Raw genomic sequence first — 14,300 nt, 5'->3', positions numbered from 1 at the left:
TTTGTAAAAAAAAAAAGTAATAATTTATTAAAAACATTAATTTTATGGTCATATACGAGTACATTGCATAGTAGCACTTTTATGAAGTTAGCAAATAAAAAACATTTTTTTGACATCTCAAAGATGAAGAAGGATATGGAAGTTTGGGCATTTAAAAATAACTCCTATAATTGGCGATAATCCAGATTTGTGAACAAGTATTTGGAGACACTCAAAATGTTGTAAATAAGAAACGATATCCAATATCGCGGTCATTAATAAGAATGTCATATTCCGTGAATACTGATAATATTTGAAGGGCTAACGACCTGTTATCGGGTCATCTAAGTGATCACTTTATACAAGTGTAACATTTACCTTTCTACCCATGATAAGTTATATCATAAAAGGCCATGTCGTATTTGATTGCGTAAACGATTTTCTTTTATTTTTCATGTAAGTTTTACTTAGTAAATACCACTAATTTCTTAAAATCTATTGTGACACTTGTTTCGATGCGATCTGCAACATTTTCAAACACCGTAGAAATTAGTGGTATCTTCTAAGTAAAACTTAAATTAAAAATGGATAGATTCTACCACAAAGTACTGGCGAATCAATTAATGAGATTTTATTTCTTTATAATTTTATTTTAAAAAAAAACATTTTAAAATGTGCCCTCGGCACGAGAAAACTCAATGAGAGAACATTATTGTAATTTGTTATTATGAATATGATGAAATTAAAATATATTAATAAATACAATAAAATTTGTATCAATAAATTAAGGATGAAATATGTTATTATTAACTTACTTACTAACTAACCATCACGCCGCTTCCCCGCAGGGGTAGGCAGAGAGAATCGAACGCCACACCATTCTGTCTTTGCAAACATTCTTTGCCTCTTCTACATTCATGCATGTCCTCATACATACCCGACGATTATTACGACTCCTGACCCGGCCGCTTTCAAGTATTTGACATACCTGATTGTGCCAAGTTTTCCTCGGTCGTCCTCTGCTTCTTTTTCCAACTACATTCGCCCCATAAATTTGTTTAACCGTTCTTTCTTCACTCATACGCTCCACATGTCCAAACCATCTCAACACACCTTTCTTAATTTTATCGATAATGCTTATCTCAGCCTTACATTCTTTCCTTATTTCATCATTCGAACATCTATCAAACATCGTTTTGCCACACATTCGTCTGAGGGATCGCATTTCGACTGCATTCAGTCTGCTTTCATCCTTCTTTTGCCAACTCCATGCTTCACTTCCATACATAAGGGTTGGAACCAGAACTCCATTGTGTACTGCCAGTTTAGCTTCCGCTGATAGATTTTTATTTGCTAAAACAGATTTTAGTGCACCATTCACTCTGTTCCCAGCATTCACTCTCCTTTCTATGTCTTTATCAATCTTTCCATCCCTAGAAAACATACTACCCATATATATGAAATCATCTACCTGTTCCAACATTATTATTACAACATACAAATATACCTACGTATACACATATGCTTATATAAATAACGCGAAAAGTCCATATTACACCCATTAAATATTGAGTAATAATCAACATATATGCAATGCGCTAAGGTGAAAACATAATTCTGTCATAACTCTGCGGTTAACAATAATTGTGTTCCTTAATAACGGCGCTCGCGATAAAAGGATAATTTGAAGTTTTGCTGCAACGTATTTTGTGAAATGTGAACGTGTTTTATGGAGCATTTCTGTGAACAATTCGCCAACCAAATAGAACTGTTGCAGATCTACGGGTCGACATACATAATTTGAAACAATATTCTCACGCTAGATCGCTTCGGCCAATTTGGATGAGACGAAGACGATGTTAAATGAAAGAGGAAGGAATGCCGGCGTATAAAATGAAATGAGGCCATTCTAACCCGAATTTCACAATAAAATAAAATGAAATTTAACTTTTCTTTGACATCTCAACATAGTTGAAGAAGAATGTGGAAGTCTGGGGATTAATAGCGCTTATAACCTATCATAGGTTGGATAAGTGATCACATTACACACGTGCAACATTCACCATTGTACCCATGATTGAAAACCACACTACTATTTATTTGGAACACCTACATGTATGATCATTATCATGACGCAGAACATATGAGTAAGCAGCAAAATTCAATAATTGTGATCAAAAGTTTTGGACACACTAAAAAAAGTCGAACTAATAAATTATAAATATATAACATTTCAAATTCACAAATCTGTATTTTCTCCACTCGAGAGTTATTTTTACACTTTTGACATCTCAATATAGATGAAAAACAATATGGAAGTCTGGGTATTTACAGGGTTTATGACCTGTCATGCTGGTTAAGGGATGGATACCTTTACACACGTGCAACATTCACCATTCTACCCGTTATTGAAAACCACATTACAATTTTTTTTGTAACTCCTAGATATATGATCAATCTCATGATACACTACTTATGAGTTAACAACATATCTGTTGGATTGAGAAAGCTTTTACTTAGCAGAGACCCTTGTATTTGGATGCTTGCAAGATACGAACTTCAGATTATTTTTACATATTGAAAAATGCTTCAAAACATGATTTTCGATTTTTAGGTGATTTTGAATATGTGTTGAATGGTGAATGTTACACGTGCGTAACCATCACGTAAAGTGATCACTTGACCAGCCTATCATAGGTCATAAGCCCTGTAAATACCCAGACTTCCATATTTTTCTTCATCTATGTTAACTCCTGGAAATATATATATATATATATATATATATATATATATATATATATATATATATATATATATATATATATATATATATATATATATATATATATATATATATATATATATATATATATATATATATATATATATATATATATATATATATATATATATATATATATATATATATATATATATATATATATATATATATATATATATATATATATATATATATATATATATATATATATATATATATATATATATATATATATATATATATATATATATATATATATATATATATATATATATATATATATATATATATATATATATATATATATATATATATATATATATATATATATATATATATTATAAAATAATACTGTGTAACATTCACCATTTAGCAGCAAAATCCAACATATGTGATCAAAAGGTTTGGACACAAACAAAAATATTGTTGAATTAATAAATACAAATTATTTTCAATCACTTCCGGAGTAAGCACTGCAGTTCAGAGACGAATCGGGGTTTTCAGAGCGCAGGGTGCATCAGAATTGCACCGGTGATCGGTTTGATTGGCCGTAGGTACACTTCGTGTTGGCTCGAGTTCCAATATCACAGTACAAATCTCTATGCAGCATCTCTTAATAGCTCGTGTGAAATGTTCCCATTCCCCCGAGTCGTAATGGCTCCCGTTAGCCGCACCGTTTATTATGAAAGCAGGAAGATAAATCACGTATCTTGGTCTGTGTGCCATCGGCCAGCTAGGTACAGTGCACTAGTACTGTGAACTCGATTCCAAATAATACATGATCGATATTGGCAAAACAGCACGTTCGAAATCATATGGGCTTGGTAAATGCTCAATATCATTGAATTTTACATTTTTTTTACATCTCAACTGTGTGCTACTGGACCAAATGTAGAATTCACGCATAATCCTATGACACGCTTAATCGGTTATAAATCATGACTTATTCCCATTTTCCTGCATGGGTACTAGTATTATTATTTCCATTCATTGAGAAATAGTGGTATTTACTAAGTAAAAATTATTATTTCCATTTGAAATTTTTACGCATTGCGTATCATTTTTGCATTTGCATAAGAAAAAGTAATCTTTTTTTGCGATTTCATTGCCCGTGGCTATAATTTAATCCTAAAATCATTATTTTGGTCAACATTTATCAAACCTAATCGCACTTTTTACATTAAATACTTATTTGTACTTCCCCAGTATCTCAGTATTCACAACATTTTGAGTGTGTCCAAATACTTGGGGTTAATTTTAGGAGTGGTTTTTACTTTTTTGACGTCTCAATATAGATGAAGAATAATATGATAACATAACACTCTCATTATCATTCACCGTTCACTTTGTGTAATACCAACTTGTGTTATATTACCAAACCACAAAGTCAACAATGCTTTTAATAAACAAAATACATAATATGACAGTCTGGATATTTATTTACAGGGCTAACAGCCTATCATAGGCTAGTTTAGTAATCACTTTACACACTTGTAACATTCACCATTCTATCTATGATTGACAATCACACTACTCAACATTTTAAAGTCATACATATATGATCAATCTCATGACGGTCCATGATTAAATAAAGGGATTTCAGCTGAATAAAAGCTCTTTAAATCCTATCAAATCTGGCTGTAGTGAACTCAATCGCGGAACGTCATGAGATTGATCATATGTTTATGTGGAGGTCTCACCAAAACGTTACATTTCTATTATGAATAATTTGAAGTTATCAGGAATTCTTGTTTGTAAAATTGTTTCGTTTTGGTGCGATTTAATGATTTCATATTGGTTTAATACAGAATTGGTCCCGTTTTGTCGCAACTTTAATTAAGATTTCGATAGAATACAGTAATCAAAATAGATTTGCATTTGAAGGATTATTTGTGCAATATTGGAAATATAACTTTTGGGTGAGGACCTCCACATGTGTATGACTTTCAAAATTAGATTTTTAATAAGATAATGGTACCCTCATATTTTATGTACAGTATTGTTTGTGACAAAGATCTTCATAAGTTCTCAGGTGTTAAACTAGGTGCAAAGAATGAAACTTTTTAAGGATGGTGAAGTTACTGACTTTCATTATAGAGGCAGAAAAGCCCATTTGATATTTATTGTAAAATAAGTTAGATGAATTGAATGTAACGAGATAGCGATTAAAAAGTACCCGCCCAAAACAAATTTGGGAACCTTTTGATGACGCAACCGTTATTTGAAAGTAACTATTTCATATCTGACCTTTGTCGTTTGTCTTGAACCAATAATTAAGATTTTACAATATACAATAAATATGGCGGTAATCAGGACAGAGGCCTTGAAATGCCATAAAAATCCACTTCAAAATAGCGGATTTATTATACCTGCTGAACAAATAATAACTTTTTATCACAAAACAACCACTTAATCCGAAGAATGGGATTACTGAAACCAGATCGCAGACTACCGATAAACAAAAAATGAGCACGACACGGATATTTTTATTTTTATTATTTTTCATTCTGGTTCCTACCCAAACCCAAGTGGTGCATAAGCCACCGCATCGAAAGTATGCAGTTTTAACTTAATCGCTGATTATATGAAGGCAGGGAGATCAACCCTGTACTCCAAATTTGCCAATCCATAGTAATAATTTGTGTCGAATATTGGACATATACAATAATTGACATAAATATGTATCTACTACGTATTTTTCCTATACTTTTCCCATGCTCCGAATTCCATGGACAGCTAGAAGCACCATCGAGTCTATTCGTCAGGAGTTACACTTGGATGGCTTGACTCTGGCCAGTGTCTGTACACGACGGATTCTTCAGTTCTTTGGACACGTTGCAACGATAGTCTGGAACGACTGGTTGTGAATGGTAGCCTGGAGAGGAAAAAGGGAGAGGAAGATCTCCCACACGGTGGACCGATGAAGTTACGGCAGCGGCAGGCACCTCGGTGGTTGGAGCGCTACGTGCAGCGCAGTGGATAACTGGAGAAGAGTCACTGTTTCAACAAGGGTCACAACCCTCAGTAATGAGGAGTAAAACGGAGAATAAATTATTCCTATAAGGGCCTATAACAGTATTTGAATCCGTGTGACACGCGCTCATCAACCAATGACAGACGTCGAAATTCTCAAAAACTAATACGTTACACAAAACTGTTAAATTTCCACAAAAACTATGTGTTAGATGTTAATTACCTAAGTTTGTTTCGATTTAAAATTTTGCTTAGATTGTTTATTGAAGAGACAGATTTAAGCTCCTTTTTCTTGTAGACGTATCACTCATGTAGTACATGCTTGCTAACTTTTTACTATACTTTTTTACATTTTCATCCTTTTTATTTTTTAAGATATTTTTTTGATTTTTTTTTTGTTTTCTGTTAGTCAAGTATTTTGTATTTTTTGTATTTTATATTACCACTTTTATTCTAGTTCTACTTCTTATAATATCTATTGTATTCTTGCCAGTGCCCTTTACTATGGCCTAAATTATATTGTATACCCACACACAGGCCATGCCTTTGTGGTATCTTTTTTTTTGGTATTTATATATATATATATATATTATATATATATATATATATATATATATATATATATATATATATATATATATATATATATATATATATATATATATATATATATATATATATATATATATATATATATATATATATATATGTATTGTATTTGTAATTTTATTATGTTGTATAATGAAAAAAAAACATTTAGGATCTCGGGTCCCAGTTCAAATGGCATAACTTGAAAGAACAAGTATTTGTACAAAGGAAATAAACAATGATTAAGTGGTTTGTTTCGAAAGATAACATGTTTTAAAGTATCGAGTATCGGGAAATAACGGATTGACACTCACGTTCCTGTTATTAGGTATTTATATAGACTAGATCACGATTACCAGATCCAATGTTGACCAACTTAATAGTGTATGGATTCGCATCAATCAACTCGGCGCAAATAGAACAACGAAACGGAGACAGGAGAACACTGCAGTGGCGAATGGGTCCACAACTGAAGGCAATAGTTCTCAATATTGTGCATATTTTGTTGAAATGATACAAAACATGCTAAATGACAGTTTTAACGTAAAGAAATTCTTTCAAGCGCACTCATACCGTTCCATCAAACAGTCAGTCGATAGCCGTCATCTTATTTGATGGCCTACAATGTTCGATGTAATGAGACAATAAATTGATATTGGCCAGAAAGCGATCAAGGGTAAATAAATTGAAATTTTATTGATTGATTTGGCGATTAATTTGTAGAACTCCATTTTAATTTATGTATTTTAAATCTCAATATTCATTTTTATGTGTTTTTTTAAATTAAAATACAACTTAGACTCAAAAAATCTGTGTTTGATTTAAAATACATAAATGAAATATTTTATATTTATTATTACACTATGGTTAAAATAATAATAAAGTATTTAGCAAGTCTTCGATTTAAATATATCCTGAATCGATAAATTTAAAAGCAATTAAACAAAATATTGTTTTGAATTGTTTCCTCAAACATAAAGAAAGCGGCTGGGCGCGCTTTAAATTTTAGACACATGTGTGTTGAACAATAATTTACCAGAAAATTTAGTATTTTGACCGGATGTGAATATCTTTGAGTACACATACTTGTAAAACGTTTGCAAGCACATCGACTGTAATTTGAGACTGATATTATGAAAGTGTGTATTTATTTTTAATCATTTGTTTTAAATAAAAATAAATAAAAAATAGTCACTCCAGAGTTGGAATTACAGTGAAAAGTTACCGATTTAACTATGTTATTTAGATAACTTTAACTTTACTTCTGAAATTTGGATTCTAATACCATTCGTATAGTAAAACCGCTTGTGGGTCGGAACTGTAAAGAATATCATATTGTCAATTTATGAATACATGTGCTTTACTGAATAGAACTAAAGTTAAATTTATTCTACACTACGATGTTAAAACTTTAACTTCCGTATGGAATCGCAGCTCAGGCAGAAAAGCAGAATGTTTTATTTTAAAATCGGGAATTTGTCGACAGGTACAGAAGTTTCCCCTACGTAAGATATATTTCTAACTGAACTCCCACTTTTGCATGGATTACGATTTACGATAAGTTCAAAAAGTGTGAATGTTTATATAAATAACCCTAATGCAGTTAGGTCAAACTCCATGTAAAATGACTCAATAGACTCTTGAATCGTTATCGTTGTTTCATATTTTATACTGATACTATCGGCCGTTCGATATATGCACTTTCTACACTGTAATATTTAGTACTACGCGATAATGAAAATACATACGGTGGGATAAGCCGGTAAAGACAACCATTTACTAACCAAAGACACCCTACCCTGGCATAATAATAAAGGCATAATAATAAATATGGCCAATTTATACAGCGCCGTTTTCGTGAGAAATCACCTCAAGGGCTCATTACAATTTACAGTAATTTTACGTTTTGCAGTTATCCAAATATTTGATGAATTTCTTGAATGTTTTCCGCAGATACTTTGTGGCACATTTTATAAAATTTTATGAATTGTCTCTGGTGCATTTATTTTTACATTGGTTATGGTTTTTGAAAGAGATGAATATAGATCTGCTAGTAAATGATTATTGTTAGTAAATGAAAACTTAAACCAGCCAATGACAGGTCGAAACCCCTATAATTGCCCAGACTCCCATATCCCTTTATTACAAATGACTTCGTCTATATACGAAATGTAAGATATATGGTATGTGTAAGGGATGAAGTCAGATTACACAGATAGTTTTTTTTTATTATTAATCAAAGATTAAGAGAGCGGTAGCGGAATAGGCATATACATATGTGTAACATATCGCTCACTCCTTTCAAGAACGTCATAAATCAAAAATCGTCAATTTTCAGTTGTGCATGTTTTCGGAATGCCCAGAAAATGTACTATATCCCAGCAAAAGAAGCATATTTTTAACTTAATATTTACCCGCTACAAAGCAAAAAGTGTTGTTTTTGCATTTTGAAGAAAAGGGATTGTTTAATTATTTTTTTAAATATACTATAAATCTTCAGGTTTTACTTAGAAAGATCTGTTGCACAGTAAAAAGTTCAATAAGTGGCTTGATATTTATTTTTAATACATCGTATTATATTTTTAAACTTTAAAAACGTTCTCCTGAAAAATCAAGTTTTTTTTATTTATGACGTTCTTGAAAGGAGTGAGCGATATGTTTCACATGTAACATATGTTATGTATACAATAACACAAGGCGCAAGATACAAGGAAGCTAGGCCCGTCGAATGGGAGCTTCCGGGCCGTGTAGAGCCGTGTGTTAGCAGAGTTTCGCGTGCGCATTATTGGTCGCTGGGTAGCGCAATCACATATTTCTCCCTAATTGACAAGCCGGCCGGGGTACTATCGGCTATCTGGCGTCGTGCTCCCAAATAACCAATAACTCGGGCCGCAATGCCCGCCGATGATGTACAAACGAGGCCCCTCGCATCGTGGCGAGTTAATCTGCAGATGAAAAGATACTGGCCCGGCCGACGGCAAGTGTTGGGAGGTCAATATCGACGTTGCCATCGGAACGTGATTTAGAAACCCGCGCCATGGAAACAAAAAGTAGATACTTTTAAAAAACTAACTAACTAACTAACTAACCATCGCAACGCTTTCCCGCAGGGATAAGCGAACAGAACGCCACACCAATCTTTCTAGCAAAGATTGAAAGACTCTGGACTCTTCAACTAGTAAAGTTCTTCCAGGTGATCAAGAACAGAACGCCACACCAAACAGTCCAGCAAAGTTTGATAGATTCTGGACTCTTCGACTAGTGAAGTTCTTTCAGGTGTTCGAGAACAGAATGCCACACCAATCTGTCAAGCAAAGTGTGAAAGATCCTGGACTCTTCCTCTAGTAAAGTTCTTCCAGGTGTTCAAGAACAGAACGCCACACCAACCAGTCCAGCAAAGTTTGATAGATTCTGGACTCTTCGACTAGTGAGGTTCTTTCAGGTGTTCGAGAACAGAATTCCACACCAATCTGTCCAGCAAAGTGTGAAAGATCTTAGACTCTTCAAACAGTGAAGATCTTTCAGGTGTTCCGAGATGTTTGAATATTGAACTAGATATGTATTTTATATGATATACTTTGAACATTTTGATAATTATCAATCGTTTATTTGGTATAACTAACTAACTAACCACTACGCCGCTTTCCTGCAAGGGTAAGAAGGGAGAATAGAACGCCATACTAATCTGTCTTTGCATACAATCTTCACCTCTTCATACATCTTCACCACTTTACATCTTCGTACATCTCATACATAAACGCCGATTATTCCCATTCTTGACACCACCACATTTGAAATACTTGATCATGTCAAGTTTCCTCGGTCGTCCTCTGCTTCTATTACCAACCACATTCGGCTCATAAATTTGTTTAACTGTCCAATCTTCACTCATTCGTTTTACATCCCCAAACCATCACAACACACCTTACTTAATTTTATCGATAATGCTTATCTCAGCCTTGCATTCCTCTCTTATATCACCATTGGGACCATACAACGTTTTGCCGTTCAGTCGTCTGAGAGAACGCATTTCGACTGCATTCAATCTATTTTTTAACGTTTTTTAGTTCTTATGAAAATTCAGTGATGGCGATCGAATCAAATAACGATCTTTTTTCAGTCAGTTTAAGATTCTTCTTCTTCTTCCTACTTATAGATCCGAGGATCTGTCTGTCCCGTTATCCGTCTCTTGTGATGTGGACTACCAGCTTGCACGCCATCGCTTTAGAGGTCTTCGAGGTGGTCTTCTTCCGTCTAGGTTCTCTTAAATACCAAATACGGGACAGTCCATTTTCTAGTATTCTATTGACGTGGGCATTCCAGAATCGTCTTGGCTGTCCTCCCCGTCTCACTACATCCTCGTACTAGACATTTCCGAATTTCCGTGTTCCATATTCGGTATCTTAACGAAGGGGTTCCCAAAGTGTGCACCGCGGCGCCCTGGTGCGCCGTAGAAAGTAAAGAGGGGCGCCTTGAGTCGATCCTCTATCATTATCCGAAACCACAAATATTTTCTTTTATGTTGTTCTCTGTTTTAATTCTGAATTGTTATGAATACAATAAAACTCAATTTCATATTTTGGATGTTTTAATTTTTGTGCCTATCTACCCAACTACTATTATTGTAGGTACCTATTTCTTTCGACTATAATTTACACTCTTTCATCAAGTGCTTTCCTTCTTTAAATTTAAAAAAAAAATTGTGCATCAGAGATGTGGCATCAATAATATGGTCGCTATTAACTGTGAAAGTTTGAATTTCTTTATTGAAAGACCCTTTATATAGTCACTATATCTATTCCAAATAGCTTACTAATGTAGACAAAATACTATGTTTGTGAGTGCGCCGCGGGCTGAAAAAGATTGGGAACCCCTGTCTTAACGTGATTCCGGTTATCCGCCTCAATTTCCTCATTTCTGAAGTTCTTAGATCTTGGGTTTTGGAACCTATCACTTAAAGCTAATCACGCCAATCAGCGCAGAAGTTTGGTTCCGTACTGCGTATTTCTTGATCCCAAAAAATAACAATTCGTCATTAAAAACCTAAGCTGTCAAAGAAATAAACTGGGCAATATTATCCCAATAGGGTGGCAAAAAAGCGATTATTCACTAGCCACATTTATAATAAAAATAGTAAATAGCACTAAGTATCTACTTTCTGATTGCAAACAGCTATAACGTGTCAAAAGTTTTGACCAATATCACTAGTCTGTTTTTGGTTGGAAGATATTGATTTTTAGCAATAAGCCCGCCAATGTACATATTTTTTTCTGTAAATTACGTTTAAATAAATCCATACACAGTATTTCATACTTTCATTACAATAAATTCTTCGTTTGTATTAAGATATTTATTAAAACCTTAATAACAAGTGCTTGTGAGATTCAATCTATTGTCTGTGCACAGATTCGAGCGCAAAATAAAATATTTCAAATTCAAAATGAGGTCGAAAAAATATGTCGCACTTTTTGTACCGAGTAATTGAAAATTAATAACAGCATTTTACCCAATTACAGAGCTATAATTCGATTTCGCGATCTACGCTGAATTTTATAATGTACCTACACAGTTACGTAGGAATTTTGAAAGTAACTTTTATAACCGGTGAGTCAGCTCAATAGAAAGCCACATTTCTGTAAACGATTTCGTTTAAACCGATTTTAATAATAATCGGCGTTTTGCAAAATACGGGTACGTAATCGCATTCAAAGCTCGGCAATGTCCATTGAACAAATGGCTTCTAATGTTGACTTCCTTTTGCCCTAAGCCAGACAGCCTCGGCCGGCGAAATATTCCCGTTTTATGGCGCTTTGGTGAGTGAGCGTCGATGAGGAAGTTTCATAGCGCACAACATAATTTGATTTTCTAGGGCTGGGTAATAAACCACAACAATCCTACTACGAAATTACGTCGTTAAAATCATCACGATAGTAAATTTTAGACGTACATTCATCATTATTTTCAAATTTCCACTTCCAGTGGGTCTTAAAATTATGGAATAATTTAACCCTTTTGTGGAGTATGATAAATCATGAAGAAAAAAAAACATATCATTTATTTCCTAAAATGTATTATTAAAATATCAATCTTTTTCTATTCGCGCTACATCTGACTGCGAATAGCCAAAATGTATTGTAAGAAGCTGAGTCAAAATGTAGCGAGTCCGATACCTTGACGTCACTCCGTAGCAACGTTTCTCGTCATTTGAAAATTTAGAGATTTTAATACTGTATATCCGGCTTATTTCTTTACAGATTTCAATTATAATACAACCAGTTTTCTTGCGATCAAAATATCCGAGGTAATACCAATTTTTTTAAACTTGATCCTAAATTCATATGAAAACTATTTTCCCACACGAATTTTCCACTAAAGTATGGGACGATTTTTTAATGTGGTACCTGTTAGTAGACGTGGGTTGTTTAAATGACCGGATCTTAATGATCCGTTCATATACAGTTGATTGAGTAATTGGATCCCAATTTTGAGTGAATCACGGACGCTGACGCATTCACCGGCTTACTAATTCACAGATTTATCGATTCACTGATTCTTTAGTGATAGCACGCGTTTTTTTGGTTTTCAGCTATCATCGACAAAATTTGTGTCCGACGAAAGATCCATCGTTTAATTGATCCGGTTTTAGTTAACGGATCATTGAAGTCATACAGATCCACTGATGCGGATCTTTTGAACAACCGGATCCTACCCACCACCTGTTAAACTGCTAGCTAGTAAACTACTCTTAAATGACAGAAATCGACCTATACGTATCAATCACGCCAGAAGATATTTTGTGCTCTTTACATACATCGAACTGTTACATAAATAATATTGATTTGTTCCCATTGCAGAATCTTGTAGACACTAGTTTCTCGGTCGAGATGCTGATATTGTCAATTAACAAGTAAATGTCGTACTAAACAATACGCGTTTATTGCGCTTTCGCGTTTCCCGTAATTTATCAAAATATGGAAATGAATACGATGAATTTATGGCTGATGCATGTTTGACTTATACGTATCCATACCTGCAACTAGCATCAGAATACCACGAGATAAAATCTCTCAATTATCGCTGCAACTCTGCATGATGGATTTTATGCCTAAGTGAATATTTGTAGAATACGAGTATATATCATACCTCATTTCGGTGTTTCATTAAAATTTGGAAATTCGGCAGAATGAAAAAAACTTTGGATCTTAGTACTTTTTTTTCTTCATAAATGGATGTTTGACTCTTACCTTGTAAATAATGTATAAAATGTAGTTAATTTACTTCAGCAGTTTTTTTTTTTTAAAATAACTCCACGGATGATATATCATTATACTCGTATTTTATAGATGCACTTACACTTCAGACGAAGCAACCATCGTTTTTGTACGAAAGAAAATAAAAATGTCTGAGAATCCCAGGACTTACGACCTGGTATTTGGGTGGCTTAATTGATCACTTTGTACACTTATATAGCGTTCACCATTCTGCTCATTAATGAATATCAATGAAGTATTTTTGAAAGATGTATACATACACTGTTGTTGGAATCATTTTGTATGTTAGTTTTTTTTTTAATAAAACGATCATTTTTATTTACGAAAACTGATCGAGCCATATATTTGAGATTTGACATCTTTCTTTAGATCTCTCGTAAAGTTTCTTCGTCACTTCTCTCTTATTCCTCATTACGACGCCATACCAATCATTATTTATTGTTCAAATCAAAGCAGGCTGAATTAAAGCCAAAGACCCGTATGGGAATTGAACACAACGAAGTAAATTTGTACGCCGAAATGTACAACGCGTTCCTTCACAAAACGAGTCGCATTGTTCCGCAGCTCATTGTTGGTAGCGGTACATGACAAAGTTAGACACAATTCACAAATAAATTGGTATCTTTTTATGTTGTCCGTAGAAAAACGCGTTATAATGGCCGTCCAATGACACGCCTGCGAGTGAGGAAAATATATGCAAGGGACCG

This window comes from Brachycentrus maculatus, unplaced genomic scaffold (assembly GCF_059751285.1).
Source record: "Brachycentrus maculatus isolate JH-2025_06_01 unplaced genomic scaffold, ASM5975128v1 h1tg000226l, whole genome shotgun sequence".
Taxonomy (NCBI): Eukaryota; Metazoa; Arthropoda; class Insecta; order Trichoptera; family Brachycentridae; genus Brachycentrus; species Brachycentrus maculatus.
Note: the sequence above shows the minus strand (reverse complement) of the source record.